The sequence below is a fragment of the Mus caroli genome, unplaced genomic scaffold (assembly GCF_978045245.1).
Source record: "Mus caroli unplaced genomic scaffold, Mus_caroli_1 scaffold_7, whole genome shotgun sequence".
NCBI lineage: Eukaryota > Metazoa > Chordata > Mammalia > Rodentia > Muridae > Mus > Mus caroli.
Window position 1 is genome coordinate 102,445,339 of NW_028227262.1, and position 15,702 is coordinate 102,461,040.

Below are 15,702 nucleotides of genomic sequence, written 5' to 3' on the forward strand. Positions count from 1 at the left end.
AGAGTAACTAGTGATAATATGTCCAGCCCCAGTTGATACATCTAAAACACACTCTTACACCTAAGACTCAGAGAACATTGAAGAAAAAGGAGCAGAAAGACTGTAAGAGTCAGAGTACCCAAAGGTCTGCAGTAAAATTATGTCTTCTAGAAATGGCAGGGGAATTATGATACCATAACAATATGGCTGCTTAACAATATAAAATTAACTCAAACAAATCAGTATCCTTCCTCTATTCAAAGGATAGACAGGCTGAGAAAGAAATTAGGGAAACGATACCCTTCACAATAATCACAAATAATATTACATACCTTGGTGTAACACAAGAACTCTTAGTCTCTGAAGAAAGAAATCGAAGAAGATCTCAGAAGATGGAAAGATATCCCATGCTCATGGATTGGTAGGATTAATATGGAAAAAAATGTCGATTGTGCCAAAAGCAATCAATTCTTCATAGACTTTGAGAGAGCAATTTGCAAATTCATTTGGAATAACAAAAAACAAAACAAAAATACAACCCAGGATAGTGAAAACTATTCTCAATAATAAAAGAACTTTTTATTATTGAGAATAATAAAAAATATCCTCAATAATGGGGGAATCACCATTCCTGACCTCAAGCTGTATTACAGATTAATAATGATAAAACTATATGGTATTGGTACAGAGACAGCTAGAAAGATCAGTGGAAGACCCAGAAATGAACCCATATAGCTATGGTCACTTGATCTTTGACAAAGGAGCTAAAAATATTCAGTGGAAAAAAGACAGCATTTTCAACAAATGGTGCTGATTCAACTGGAGGTCAGCATGTAGAAGAATGCAAATCAATCCATTCTTACCTACTTGTACAAAGCTTAAGTCCAAGTAGATGAAGAGCCTCCACATAAAACTAGATACACTGAAACTTACACATAAAACTAGATACACTGAAACTTATAGAGAAGAAAGTGGGGAGAGCTTTAAACACATGGGCACAGGGGGAAAATTCCTGAACAGAACACCAACGGCTTATGCTCTAAGATCAAGAATCGACAAATGGGACCTCATAAAATTGCAAAGCTTCTGTAAGGCAAAGGATACTGTCAATAGAGCAAAAAGACAGCCAACAGATTGGGAAATGATCTTTACCAATTCTACATCTTATAGAGGGCTAATATCCAATATATACAAAGAACTCAAAAGTTAGACTCTAGAGAACCAAATAACCCTATTAAAAATGGGGTACAAAGCTAAACAAAGAATTCTCAACTGAGGAATAGCAAATGGCCAAGAAGCACCTAAAGAAATGTTCAATATCTTTAGTCATCAGGGAAATGCAAATCAAAACAACCCTGAGATTCCACCTCACACCAGTCAGAATGGCTAAGATAAAAAACTCAGGTGACAGCAGATGCTGGCGAGGATGTGAAGAAAGAGAAACACTCCTCCATTGTTGGTGGGATTGCAAGCTGGTACAACCTCTCTAGAAATCAGTCTGACAGTTCCTTAGAAAATGGGACATAGTGTTACCTGAGGACCCAGCTATACTACTCCTGGGCACATACCCAAAAGATGCTCCAACATATAACAAGGATACATGTTCCACTATGTTCATAGCCTTATTTATAATAGTCAGAAGCTAGAAAGAACCCAGAGGTCCTTCAACAGAGGAATGGATACAGAAAATCTGGCACTTTTCCACAATGGAGTACTACTCAGCTATTAAAAACAATGAATTCATGAAATTCTTAGGTAAATGGATGGAACCAGAAAATAGCATCCTGAGTGAGGTAACCTAATCACAAAAGAACACACATTGATATGCACTCAATGATAACTGGATATCAGCCCAAAAGCTCAGAATACCCAAGTTACAATTTAGAGACCACATGAAGCTCAAGAAGAAGAAAGACCAAAGTGTGGGTGCTTCAGTCCTTCTTAGAAAGTGGAACAAAATACTCATGGGAGCAAATATTGAGATAATGTGTGATCAGGGACTGAATGAAAGGCCATTCAGTGCCTGCCCCTCCTAGGTATATATCCCATATACAGTCACCAAACTCAGACACTATTCTGGATGCTAAGGATCCATCCCATAATCAGCTTCTAAACGCTGACACCATTGCATACACTAGCAAGATTTTGCTGAAAGGACCCAAATATAGCTGTCTCTTGTGAGACGATGCCGGGGCCTAGCAAACACAGGAGTGGATGTTCACAGTCAGCTATTGGATGTATCACAGGGCTCCCAATGGAGAAGCTAGAGAAAGTACCCAAGGAGCTAAAGGGATCTGCAACCCTATTGTTGGAACAACATGATGTACTAACCAGAACCCCGGAGCTCTTGTCTCTAGCTGCATATGTATCGAAAGATGGCCTAGTCGGCCATCACTGGAAAGAGAGGCCCATTGGACTTGCAAACTTTATATGCCCCAATATAGGGGAATGCCAGGGCCAAAAGAATGGGAATGGGTGGGTAGGGAAGTGGGGGGCGCTATGGGGGACTTTTGGGATAGCATTGGAAATGTAATTGAGGAAAATATGTAATAAAAATATTAAAAAAAAAAAGAAGTGCTTGCTGAAAGAAACCTGATATAGCTGTTTCCTGAAAGGCTCTGTCAGAGCCTTACAAATACAGAGGTGGATTCTCTCAGCCAACCATTTGACTGAACATGGGATCCCTAATGGAGGAGTTAGAGAAAGGACTGAAGGAACTGAAGAGGTTTGCAACCCCATAGGAAGAACAACAGTATCCACCAACCAGACACCCCCACCCCCCAGAGCTCTCAGGGACTAAGCCACCAACTAAGGAGTACACATAGGGGGACCCATGGCTCCAGTCACACATGTAGGAAAGGATAGCCTTGTCAGGCATCAGTGGGAGGAGAGGCCCTTGGTCCTGTGAAGGCTTGATGCCCCAGTGTAGGGGAATTCGAGGGCCAGGAGGCGGGAGTGGGTGACTGGTAGGGGAATACCCTCATAGAAGCAGGGGAGTAGGGACAGGATAGGGGGTTTCTGGTGTGTGTGTATATATGAACCAGGAAAGGAGATAACATGTGAAATATAAATAGAGAAAATATCCAATAAACAAAACAAAACAAAACAGTAACACCAACAGACATCTCATGAGGCTCCACTTCTAGACAAGGAGCTGTAGTCAGAGAAGGCATGCCAAGAGTGGTAGAGATAGCTCTCCTCAGGGATGAGCCCTCTAATTGGTTATCCAATACCAAATCATCAGCCCTGGTGTCATGTATGTAGAAGCAACACAAACTGGACTCATGAGGTGGTATGCAAGTGTGTGTGTACACATAATCAACCCCCTCAAAACACAATAGTAATCATTGAAGAGGCCATGAAAATAAGAGGGATTTGGGGTGTGTGTAGGTGTGTGTGTGTGATATAGGAGGAGTTGGAGGAGAAGACATGGGAAAAGTATAAGGGAAGAAAGAGAAGGAAGAAATGATGTAATTATATTCTATATCGGTACTTTAGATACTCCCGTGCCTAGACTAGACACTGGTGTTACTAAAAATTCCCCAGGAAATGTTACTGTGGAGAACCTACTGCCTTAAGAGAGCTTCAAAAATTATTTTATTCATCTTCATCATCTTTATTGAACATTAGGGTCTGTGAGTTATTCAGGAAATGATGATGGCCAGCATCTTTTATTTGGACCACTACTGGATGTCACAAGGGCTGCATAGCCCCACCCCAACTCCACTTCTTCCAACAGAATCATTCTCTACACGATGCTGCAAACTTTGGCTAGTTCACATCTGGAATGCTAGATCTTGCTTACAATCTCCCTCCCAGCACTGACCACAAATCATTCTTGTTTTCTAGATCTCCTCTGTCAACCCTGTTTTGTAACAAATCACCTTTCAACAATAGGAGAATAGGTTTAATGGTTTCTTTGTCAAATTTAGTTATAAGCAGCTTTTTAATTTCACATTTTAAGCTTTATATGAGGTCCCTCAGTGGCCACCCAATGCTTTATAAACACGTTTTGAATGTGTATTTTTCTCTAGATTGGCAGGAAAGGCAGCTTTCTGCTGAAGCAGCATACATGTCTCTCATTCCCTTAGGCTTGGAGAATTCTTTTTAGCATTAAAGATGTGGTACACCAGTGATTTTTCCGGCTTTGAGTATAGAGATATCCACCCCTCTATCCATCAAAAAGTCTTCTGCCTAATCTCTAAGCCATTTAATTAAATATCTGTCATTTTTTCCAGGGCTAATGGAAAATTCAGTTTCTTTGGGACAGTGTCACAAGCAATCAAACTTCTAATTTAAAAACCACAGTAGGCCAGATTCTCTCAGGGGCTCCCCTGTTCTCTGCCTCTGTGTCGGGGTCCCTGGAAAGCTGTGGTAACTTATTGAGCTACAGGGATATTAGTTATAGAGCTCAATTTAATCAGCCTAATTGTACCAAGGAATTTTGATCCTTCATGTCATTAGAAAGAGAACCTTCATATTAACACCTGCAGTGAGAGTGATTCCACAGTCCAGTAAATCGTCTCCTCCAAATTAGAAGCCCCTGCCTCCAGGATCATCGTGACAGGGCTTAACTTGCACGCTCGTGACCTCCATCTTCGTTGCCATGGTAGTAGAATGGGAATTCAGGTAGTCTATCACATGACTGCAGAATCACTGATCCTTCCTGATAGGTTAGATACGGTGGATGGGGGAAGAGAAGTCAAGGCTTCACATGTAATCTGTTCTGTTGTGGTGCACGTGAGCAGATGCATTCCTAAATGTAAGTTGTCAGAACAGCAGGAAAATGAGGGCTCCTGGGCTAAGTAGGAAAGATTGTTTCACTTTAAAGGAATCAACTGCCATCAGGGAAATAGAATTTAGTGATAAATTGAGTTTAACCCTCAGGTTCGACTTGAAGGGATAAACGCTGGTTGGATTTTCTCGGCTATTGCCCTTCTGCTATGACAAATTCTTGTCTGGCTCTTAAGCTGTCACCATTTGGAGAAATGCTGAGCACCAGCAGTATCCTGTATTTTACACCTTCTGTCACAATAGGTTCCTGTCTATTCCCTTGATTCCATCCTCTTTTGTTTGAATGGTTTATTCTTTGAGAATTTCATACCTGCACACAATGTATTTTGATTGTACCACCTCAACAACTTCTCGTCTTAAAAAAAAATAGTTGGAATATGGTCAGCATACCAGGAAAACCAATTCTTTCTCCCATAGCAGCCACCAACTCTCAATACCTCTTCAGCTATGGGTAGGGACCTATATAGAGACTTATATAGTTAGGGTTACTCCATTAACCATGCTAAGATGTTGAATGGTTTGATCTTGTACAGGTTTTATATAGGAAACTACAGCAGTTGTGAGCATATGAGAGTGATGGTCCTGTCGAGTCCAGGGGATACTTTCTCTCCCAGTCCTCTCCAACCTCCAGTGCTTATGGCTTTCCATTCCCTCTTGTGTGATGTGCTCTAAGTCTTGAGTGGACGGGCTGTGACACAGGTATGCCATTGATGGTTGAGCACACCACAGTCACTTTTGCTCTGTACTTGACCAATTGTGAGTCTCTGAATTAACTGCCAGCCACTGCACAAAGGAGCTTCTCTGAAGAGCTCTGAGATCTGCACTCATCCATGACCCCTGTGCTCTTTACAGCAATCCTTCAAACTAGAGGAAGGGAGGATGTTTTCCAGGACCTGGCTATTGCTCCTCACTCTCATGAGGGTGCAGGAAGAGGGGATCAGGGCCCAGAGCCTTTACAAATCATGTCATTCCAGGACCTTTCCCTTCCAGCTTTGCTGCAGAAGGTGCAAGGGAAGGGAAGGGTTCCTTCCTCTCAGTCATTCAATGTCAGCTGCCCTGACATTGCTAAGGGACTCCTTTGAGAAATCCCTTCTTCTAGGCAGACAGCCAGTGTGTTTTAAAAGCTTCTAACATTCAGTTTGTGGCTGATTGCCCTTGGCCTTCTGGGTGAGAGCAAGTGACATTTCAAGAAAGATAATTACAGAGAGAGTCAGTGAGCGAATAAAGAGAGGCAGCCTAGAAGACACCAGAGCCAGTGACACTGTTCAGTTAATGTGTGTCTTCACTTGGAGGCTGAAGTGCTGCCCTGTCTGTCTCTGTCTGTAGGGGAGGTGTTTCTTATATAATGAAGATACTTCTAGAAACAAGCATTTAAGAACTGGGTTGCACATAGCGTGTCTCACTGGAAAGAACACAGTATTAAACATGAGTGACTGCCTTTGCAGGAGTGTTGATGATTGCTTTTGTTATTGTTATTCCTTTTCTTGAAGCTAAACAAGTTACTTGGCCACTGTTTCATGAAGCCTGGGTCAGAGAGAAAGCACTTGCAGTAATACTAAAGCAGGCAGCAGGAGCTTCAGGTTTATAGTGGCTTTTCTTGCCTCTACCCCAAAGTCCCATGGATCATCAGCTGGACTGGTGTCACACAAGAAGCAGTCTGCACAGTGGAGGGACCCCGTGCTTAGAAAACTGTGACCATTCAAAGGCGCTGTTAGTAAACTTGCTTCATATTTGGATTTGGAGAGGCACTGTTCATTATTATCTTGGTTGAAACACATCTAGCCTCTGCTTTGGGGGAAGGCATCATCTTTTCTGCTAAGGATGTTAGCCACCCTCATAACCTTAAAGAGATAACAATGCTGCCATGCCTCCTGCTCAGGAGGCAGAGAGAGATGAAGGAACGGTGGAGAGCTTTCTTTTGACAATTAGTTACTCCTATTTATTTGTTTGTTGTATTTGTTTTTTGTCGTTATTTGGTTTTGCATGAATGAAAGTGTTTTTAGGTTCAGCCTTCAGGGGAATGAGATGAGCCCCATCCCAGACACCAAGGCTGGATCTGCATCTAACTAATCAAATATGGCCTCTTCTTGCTCCTGCCAAGAGCCCATTTAGTATGGGACATATCCTTCTCTTCCAGCCAATGAAACAAGATGGGAGTCTTTGGGGAGAGGTTTCTTAGCTCATGAGAGTCATAGGGAAAAAAGCAACCCTGTTTCTGCTCTTGATGGAGGTGGAAGTTTGTGAGTACTAAGATTGTTAAAACCATTTCACAAATACTAGGCACACTGAGGAGAGACAGAGTGACATCATTTCTCCCAGTCCTTGGTGACATTACCCAACTCTTTTTTTTCCTTTTTTTAAATTTTTTTTTAATTAGGTATTTTCCTCAATTACATTTCCAATGCTATCCAAAAAGTCCCCAATACACTCCCCCCCCAGTCCCCCACCCACCCACCCCCAACCCTTGGCCCTGGCATTCCCCTGTACTGGGGCATATAAAGTTGGCAAGTCCAATGGGCCTCTCTTTCCAGTGATGGCCGACTAGGCCATCTTTTGATACAAATGCAGCTAGAGTCAAGAGCTCTGGGGTACTGGTTAGTTCATAATAATGATCCACCTATGGGGTTGCAGTTCCCTTTAGCTCCTTGGGTACTTTCTCTAGCTCCTCCATTTGGGGCCCTGTGATCCATCCACTAGCTGACTGTGAGCATCCACTTCTGTGTTTGCTAGGCCCCAGCATTGTCTCACAAGAGACAGCTATATCTGGGTCCTTTCAGCAAAATCTTGCTAGTGTATGCAATGGTGTCAGCGTTTGGAAGCTGATTATGGGATGGATCCCTGGATATGGCAGTCTTTAGATGGTCCATCCTTTCTTCACAGCTCCAAACTTTATCTCTGTAACTCTTTCCATGGGTGTTTTGTTCCCAATTCCAAGAAGGGGCACAGTGTCCACACTTTGGTCTTCGTTCTTCTTGAGTTTCATGCGTTTAACAAATTGTATCTTATATCTTGGGTATCCTAAGTTTTTGGGCTAATATCCACTTATCAGTGAGTACATATTGTGAGTTCCTTTGTGAATATGTTACCTCACTCAGAATGATGCCCTCCAGATTCATCCATTTGCCTAGGAATTTCATAAATTCATTCCTTTTAATAGCTGAGTAGTACTCCATTGTGTAAATGTACCACATTTTCTGTATCCATTCCTCTGTTGAGGGACATCTGGGTTCTTTCCAGCTTCTGGCTATTATAAATAAGGCTGCTATGAACATAGTGGAGCATGTGTCCTTCTTACCAGTTGGAACATCTTCTGGTTATATGCCCAGGAGAGGTATTGCTGGATCCTCTGGTAGTATTATGTCCAATTTTCTGAGGAACCGCCAAACTGATTTCCAGAGTGGTTGTACTAGCTTGCAATCCCACCAACAATGAAGGAGTGTTCCTCTTTCTCCACATCCTTGCCAGCATCTGCTGTCACCTGAATTTTTGATCTTAGCCATTCTGACTGGTGTGAGGTGGAATCTCAGGGTTGTTTTGATTTGTATTTCCCTGATGATTAAGGATGTTGAACATTTTTTCAGGTGCTTCTCTGCCATTCGGTATTCCTCAGGTGAGAATTCTTTGTTCAGTTCTGAGCCCCATTTTTTAACGGGGTTATTTGATTTTCTGGAGTCCACCTTCTTGAGTTCCTTATATATATTGGATATTAGTCCCCTATCTGATTTAGGATAGGTAAAGATCCTTTCCCAATCTGTTGGTGGTCTTTTTGTCTTATTGACGGTGTCTTTTGCCTTGCAGAAGCTTTGCAACTTTATGAGGTCCCATTTATCGATTCTTGATCTTACAGCGCAAGCCTTTGCTGTTCTATTCAGGAATTTTTCCCCTGTACCCATATCTTCGAGGCTTTTCCCTACTTTCTCCTCTATAAGTTTCAGTGTCTCTGGTTTTATGTGGAGTTCCTTAATCCACTTAGATTTGACCTTGGTACAAGGAGATAGGAATGGATCAATTCGCATTCTTCTACATGATAACCGCCAGTTGTGCCAGCACCATTTGTTGAAAATGCTGTCTTTTTTCCACTGGATGGTTTTTGCTCCCTTGTCAAAGATCAAGTGACCATGGGTATGTGGGTTGATCTCAGGGTCTTCAATTCTGTTCCATTGGTCTACTTGTCTGTCCTTATACCAGTACCATGCAGTTTTTATCACAATTGCTCTGTAGTACAGCTTTAGGTCAGGCATGGTGATTCCACCAGAGGTTCTTTTATCCTTGAGACGAGTTTTTGCTATCCTAGGTTTTTTGTTGTTCCAGATGAATTTGCAGATTGCCCTTTCCAATTCGTTGAAGAATTGAGTTGGAATTTTGATGGGGATTGCATTGAATCTGTAGATTGCTTTTGGCAAGATAGCCATTTTTACAATGTTGATCCTGCCAATCTATGAGCATGGGAGGTTTTTCCATCTTCTGAGATCTTCTTTAATTTCTTTCTTCAGGGACTTGAAGTTCTTGTCATACAGATCTTTCACTTCCTTAGTTAGAGTCACGCCAAGGTATTTTATATTGTTTGTGACTATTGAGAAGGGTGTTGTTTCCCTAATTTCCTTCTCTGCTTGTTTATACTTTGTGTACAGAAAGGCCATTGACTTGCTTGAGTTAATTTTATATCCAGCTACTTCACCGAAGCTATTTATCAGGCTTAGGAGTTCTCTGGTGGAATTTTTAGGGTCACTTATGTATACTATCATATCATCTGCAAAAAGCGATATTTTGACTTCTTCTTTTCCGATTTGTATCCCCTTGATCTCCTATTACCCAACTCTTATATTATTCCCAGAGTTAAATATCTCGGGATTTTCTTCTTCTATTTTCTAAGTTAGTAAATCTTTTAAAAGTAACTTTTTACAGATTAACAATAATATGTGCATGTGAGTACAGGTGCCTGCAGAATGTTAAGGTGAGAAATCCTCCGTTGTTGGAGTTACAGGTGTTTGTGAGCTGATATATTTAGTTCCTTTAGAGTCTTTGTATCCAGAACACGGCTGCAACCAGTGATCCAGAAACCCACATCTGTCAAATTCCAACATTCTGTAACAATCTATAAGAGATTCCAAAAAATAAATGAAACAGCTAGTTGTCACCATAGTTTTAGATACTGAATCATCACATGGAAAAAAGAGAAGCACTGAAAGAAATGGCAGGTGGCATACTGGCAGGAAGCACTTCTGCACATCTTACAACAGTGAGCAGAACAAAGCCCTGGGTAGCTCTTGCTGTAGCTCTCTCCCTGCATTTAAGTCTAATTCCAGCAGGTGGCGCTGTTGTGTACTCATTCTAACTCCACGAGCAAAGACTGCAGGCTTACAGTGCTGAGATAGAAGGATCTACTTTCCACAGGGGAGCCCCTTGGGCTGAGTTCTGCGGGTATGTGAGGCAACATTTAGACAACAGATGTGACGAATTAGTTGGGAATAGCAGAGAAAAGACTGGGAAAGGTTCACATAGCACGAAGAATTGTTCAGCCAGCACTGTGATCTCTCGTCAGTTCTAAGATGAACTCCAAAGAGTGCCCCTGTAACTGAACTTCACTTGATTCATACAAAGAAACTGATCATTGGTGCAATAGGCAATTTAGCCTCATGAAAAATGTGAGAAAGCCACAAGAAAGGATTGGGGTGTATGTGAAAATCATGTCACTGTGGGCTTCAGAGAGAAGAGAAGAAACTAACCGGTCCCACCTAAGGGCAGCTGCTCCACCTATGTGAGCAAGCCTTCTTGGTTAAGGGTGCCACCCTAGCCATTATCCCCTCTCCCTACTGCAGCAATCCACAGGAGGATGCTCACAACTCTCTAGTCTTCACTGTCTCATCACCACAAAGCCCCAACCCCTGTCCTTATTTACCCACCAGATTCATTTCTCCCTTTTCTTGCAAAATGCCTTGAAAGAACTTCTCTCAGTGTATCTGCTCTCAATTTTTCCAAATCTCATCCATCATGCAAAGCTTCCTCTGTTACCAGGTGAGGTTGCTCTAACTTTAGGCACTATTGCTTGCTCTTTCTGTTTTAGAGGTAGAGCTTTTTTTACTTCTCAACCCACAAGTCACTATGTTTAAAATTCCATCTTTAAACGTTCTATGTTAAATAGCAAACACCTCTGAACTCCCCTTCCCTTTTCATCTTGATTTTAAAGTTGAAAATGTGTGTAACTATCTGACAACACAGGCATGTGTCCATTTTTGACTTCCCTACAGCCGAAGATTTCTAATTGTGGTCGTTTTTCTTTCCTCAGAACAATGCTTGCATAGAGCACACACTTAATGTTTTCTGAAGGAACGAATGAATGAACAGGAGGCAGTTATAGTAATGGTACTCCAAAGAGGGAAAACTAGGCATTTTCAACATCACTGAACACTTGGAATGATACCTAGTATTCCACAAGCATCTTATCTAAGAGCACAAAGTAATTCCCTCATCCTAAAACACCAGAGTAGCTACATCTGTTTGAAACAACTGTCCCTCAGTGTTGCCCCCAAAAGCAGACATGGGTAAATACCCATGTCTGTATTTGGTTATAGCAACTGAGTCTGAGGTATACGGTCCTGGAATCCTGCTTTAGGAAACACTAGGATCTCACATTTTCTTCTGGCTGATCTACTGGTATGCAGGGGCCTTCTGAGTGACCAGAAAGATTTAAACAACTGTGTAGCCAAGAGTTTAATTTTACCCTTCACAGTCTAGAATACAAGGATGGTTATCAGAGTTGAGAAGGGGGAGGATTCAGGGAATAGATGGATGGTAAAAAAAATTCTTGAAGGAGAAAGACCTTTTGATGTTCTATAGTATAGTAAGAAAACTATTATCAACAATTAATTTAATATTATAAAACAGCTAAAAGAAAGAACATTGAATGTTGTCTCCAGCCTCCACACGGACACATGCATAAGGTGATAGAGATGATGTGAATTGCTTCTATCTAGCTATTATACATTACATAAATGTATTGAAATGTCATACTCTGTGCCACATGTAGGCATCATTGGTATGTATTAAAAAAACCTCATAAATTTTTATATGTAATCTTTCTCTGAAAGAAGTCTGGGCTTTACCCTCGGCTTTAGGGAGATGATATCTAGATCCTCCCTTTGATCCAACTAGCTGGTAAGAGTTTCTTTGTTTGCTTGGGATGCTTGAGTTACTGCAGATATGTCAACATTATGACTTACTATGGAGCCCAGTTATTCTAACTAGTATCTAACTTTTTCAGATATGTCAGAAATTCTATGTGCTAACATCACATTAAGGGCCAGGGCACTATTTGTGCCTTTTAAGGAGAACAGTTTCCTCTTAAAAGAATGGAATCTACCTCTGGGTGGAAGCGTGCTGTTGTATTGTTTCTTCCCTTAAGAGTTGTTTCTCTTGGGTTGGTCATTCATCTGGCCAAGGGACCACTCGTCAGGAAGGCTGATTCACCATAAGTCATGTCAAAAAGTTGTCAGGAATGATTACTCTGTTTATGGGTTTGCCTTTGTAAAATTCTCACCTCTAGTTGTAGTCACTTAAAGAGACAAAGCCATTATCCCTGCATAAGAGAACCAAGAAAGACTGAACTCTGAGGCTCAGGGAAGTTCCCTAGGTTTTCAATACCCTATATATCTTGCCACACACAAAACTATAGGAAAGAAATATGTTCCTTATTCCACAGGGAGAGGGTGACTTGAAATTCAGTCTCTGGGGCTGTTCCCTGGACTTTGTACACTGTCTTCCTCCACTTGTCCATGTCACATCTTTATCCTTTCCTTCTAACAGCAGCTGTGAACACAGAGGCCTTTTATAAGTTCCATGAGTATTCCAGAGCATCATTGAATCTGGGGTAGTTGTGTGAATCCATGCTTGCAATTTATGTGAGATTGTGTGTAACTTTATGGAAACAATTGTCTTTGTAATTTGTCAGTTCTAACTGCATAACTCCCAAATTCTCAGCACTTCAATTCAAAACACACAATGGATAGGCCCGACAACATTAAAAACTAAAGACTTCAGAGAATGTGCTCCAACCTACAATGTCACTCTGGCTGTCTAGATAAGGACATCGAGACCATGAGCCATTAGAATGCAGTAATAATGAAAGATTGAGATTTTTGTCTTCCTAACTCCATTGCATTTGTTTTTGGACCAGTATTTTTTCTTTTAGTTTTGTCAGTTTGTGAATGTGGAGAGGTTTAAAGCCATCCATACATATTCACACCAGAAAAAAAAAGGTGTTAAACACATCTGAAATTGAACAAGAGCCAGGAAAATTTATTTGAAGATTTCTTTGTTTTGGAAATTCTTCAAGGAAATAATCCAAGCTTATGAATCAATGTTATAAACTTGCTTTAAAATCTTCCATACCCTGATAACCTCTTGAGTATGAGAAATATTTCTCTTCATGTACCTTAGCCTTTAAGCTTTTTATTGTAGCTGAAAACCTGACTTCACAAACAAAGGCATCTGGAGAGGAAAGGGAGTGTGAATGAGATGCCATTGGACAGGCAGAGGCAGAGTGCTGCCTTTAAAATGCAAAGCCTTTCTAATTTTAGTTTCCTCTATGCATTTAGCCACCTCTGAGAATAACTTTTTGAATATTAATGGACCTATGTGATTCAAAGATAAAAATCAATCGAAAATGATACATGACTTGAAACACTACCACATGGCTGGTGTAGGATAGGCAGTGAGTTTCTGCTATTCCCTGGATGGAGTGGGCAGAGGTATCAGCACTGGTCAGAGGGGGTCCAGATGTGGAAGAATAGATGGCAAGCCCAGGTGGTGACTCCAGGGTTAACAGTGTTTGTGATGGAGAAGGATGCAGCTTCTACAGAAAAACAGTAAACTAGATGCCTAAAGATTCCTCAGGTACAGAAAACTGTGAGTCGAGAGGGTGGGCATCAGGGAAGTGCCCCTCTTGGCACTATCCAGCTTTTTCTTTTTCCAAACAGAACTACTTCCTGAAAGATACTTGTGTTGATAAAATAATGGGTAATTTGTGGTTTGTTTAAGGTTATGTCAGAGATAGTAGGCTAATTCAATGGCTTTGGAGAGTTCAAGTCAATGGAATCATGGGATCTGAGGTCCAAAAGAGGTAACCCAACCTGGAGCTGAAAGGACTTGAATTGTGAGAGACATTAACAGAGTGAAGAAGAGACAACACAGAGTTTATGAAGAGACAATGTTTTAGTTAATTAATTGACAATAACTTTTAAGTCACTGATATGTGGATGGTTGTTCCGAGGTAGCTATTGACAATGAGCAGAAGATAAGGCTGGGAGGCCAGGATGAGAGGATACATAGATTTTGGGAAGAGATGGTTGCTGGTGAGAGCTGTGGATATGTCTACCAAAAGGAGGATGGTGATCGAGCTGCCTGCTTCCTGGTTTTCATGAACTGTATTTTCACCCTATAGGTCACCTTTGTTTTGTAGACTTCTCTCCCCCAACCCCCACTCCCTGTTTCCAGAAAATTCTTTAAATACCTGGTAAGACTTGAGGCAAGGTTTCTCTAAGAAGAATTCTAAAAGTGTTAAATGAAGACATATATTCTGCATGCTACAGGCTCACAATGTAAAGTCAGTCTTGTGTTTCGTTTTCCACCAGAGCACCAGATGTACTAGCACCACAGAGCACAGCTGTGCTGGATGGTGGGGCAAAGTAAAACCATGACATAAGGCCAACATGGACTCTAAATGTAAATGCTGAGTGGGTGATAACACCAGCTAAAATGCCATTGTGGATGGGGGGAATCTCACACGACTGTACCTCTTGATGAAGAGCTATAGGCAATTAATTAATCAAGGCAGGGGGAATTGGTCTTCCCCATGGATGAGACTCCAATTGGCTTTCCATTCCTAAGTGGTCGTCCCTAAAAATGTAAATCCCTATCTATCTATCTATCTATCTATCTATCTATCTATCTATCTATCTATCTATCTATCTATCTATCTATCTTTATCATCTATCCATCTATGCTAATGGAAGCAATGCTAAATGGAAGTTCTGTCTTTATTATGGTATGTATAATAATATTAAAGATAAACAGGACAGTAGAGAAAAATGCATGAAAGCAGAAGGTGGGCTTGGAGGTGAAGGAAGGGAAGCAGTGTTGTAGGAGTAGAAAATGATAATAGGGATTTAAGATTATAAAAGTACAATATATGTATAAAATATCACAATGAAACCTTGGTTTGTAAAATTAATAAATGCTAATAAAATGGAAAAAGTTCCTTGTGCTTGTGAACCACTACAAGACAGACATAACTGATCTGAATTATTTTGTTAGATTTTACTGGTTATGATTATTTTAATTTGTTTTTAATCTTAAATCAGTACTGGGTATTAGAGGAACCTAGGGGTCGTATGTTAAAAATGGTAGGTCTTTGAAGCTCAGTATGGAAGTTTCTTAGGATAATCGTTCCCTGAAAGCTGTTTGAAGAGTGAGGTCCTTGAGGTCATATATTTCCACATCTGAGAAATGACAGAAAGCACTTCACAAATTCCGGATGGCTGTATCAACCAAACACTGCTTAAACAAAGCACTCCTCTGGAAATGGAAACTGTTAAATAATGATAATGACAAATCACAAAACACTCTTGGCTTCTGACTGTGACTGCTGAACACATAGCTTTCCTGTATATATTGCATAAATAAATATTTTGTCTCCCTGAAGTCTGCACATATAAACACAGAAGAAGTCTTTTAGGACCAGCTTGTACAATGCTCAAACAGCCATATTTATAGTTTTTTGGTTTTTTTTTTATGATTTAGTGAACTAGAGGGACATGAGTTTTTCCTAGAATAGTTATTTTGAGAGAGAGGTTTCAGGTCTGTTTATGCTGGTTACCAACTTCTGCCTCAGGATGGCTCCACATACTTGCACCAAGTATACTAATGGGGAAA

At 40.8% G+C, this 15,702-nt stretch overlaps 1 protein-coding gene across 1 annotated transcript in view; it reads right to left on the reverse strand.

Moving 5' to 3' along the window:
• Nucleotides 1-15,702, reverse strand: part of Cntnap2 (contactin associated protein 2) — a 2,252,040-nt gene that overhangs the window by 312,736 nt on the left and 1,923,602 nt on the right. The gene's annotated exons all lie outside the window — the stretch shown is intronic.